The sequence below is a fragment of the Equus quagga genome, chromosome 20 (genome assembly GCF_021613505.1).
Source record: "Equus quagga isolate Etosha38 chromosome 20, UCLA_HA_Equagga_1.0, whole genome shotgun sequence".
NCBI lineage: Eukaryota > Metazoa > Chordata > Mammalia > Perissodactyla > Equidae > Equus > Equus quagga.
In genome coordinates, this window is record NC_060286.1 from 40,194,551 (window position 1) to 40,195,143 (window position 593).

At 66.8% G+C, this 593-nt stretch overlaps 1 protein-coding gene across 1 annotated transcript in view; it reads left to right on the forward strand.

Annotated features, from left to right (window-relative positions):
* Positions 1-330: 330 nt before the first annotated feature.
* HHIPL1 (HHIP like 1) overlaps positions 331-593 on the forward strand; it is a 27,314-nt gene continuing 27,051 nt past the window's right edge. Inside the window, exon 1 of the mRNA XM_046647912.1 lies at positions 331-439. The gene's annotated coding sequence lies outside the window, so the exon portion shown is untranslated. The remainder of the gene's footprint in view (positions 440-593) is intronic.

Sequence of the window (593 nt, forward strand, 5' to 3'; positions counted from 1 at the left end):
ACACAGGGCAGAAGCCGGGCAGGGGGCTGCAGGATGGAGCGCCGGATGCCCACCCAGGAGGGATGCAGGAGCGGGAGGGAGGAGGCCTCGCAGTTCCCGGCTGTAGGGGAATCTAGGTTTCACTTCTTGCGGTTCTCGGGGCAACACCACCTGCCCTTTACCCTGCTGCACCCCCATTTTTAAGTGATTCCGTGAGAATTCCCAGCCACTGGCTCCACTGTGTCCCTCCCCTGGCCCGGTCAGGGGTAGGACCGGAACCCAGGAGTCCAGGCCTTCAGCCCCGCGTTCTGATAGCGCCCGGGGAAGGAAGCTGCGTCCCAGGCGGAGACGGGGAAACACAGTCCGCACCCGGGGCCCCAGGAGGCCCGGCCACTGCCATTGTATTTGGAAAGGCTCCCGGTCCAGGAGGAAGGCGCTGCCCGAATAGCGGGGAACAGAGGTTGGTTGTGCCGTGTTCCGAGTTCTGTGCCGCGCCCTCTTCCTTCAGTCCCGCCGGGTGTCCCCGGCCAGAGGTGGCCTCCTGACAGAGGAGGTCCCCAAACTCGAGGCCCTGCGGGGTGGGCCGCCCCTTGCCCGCCACCGGAGCGCTCCGG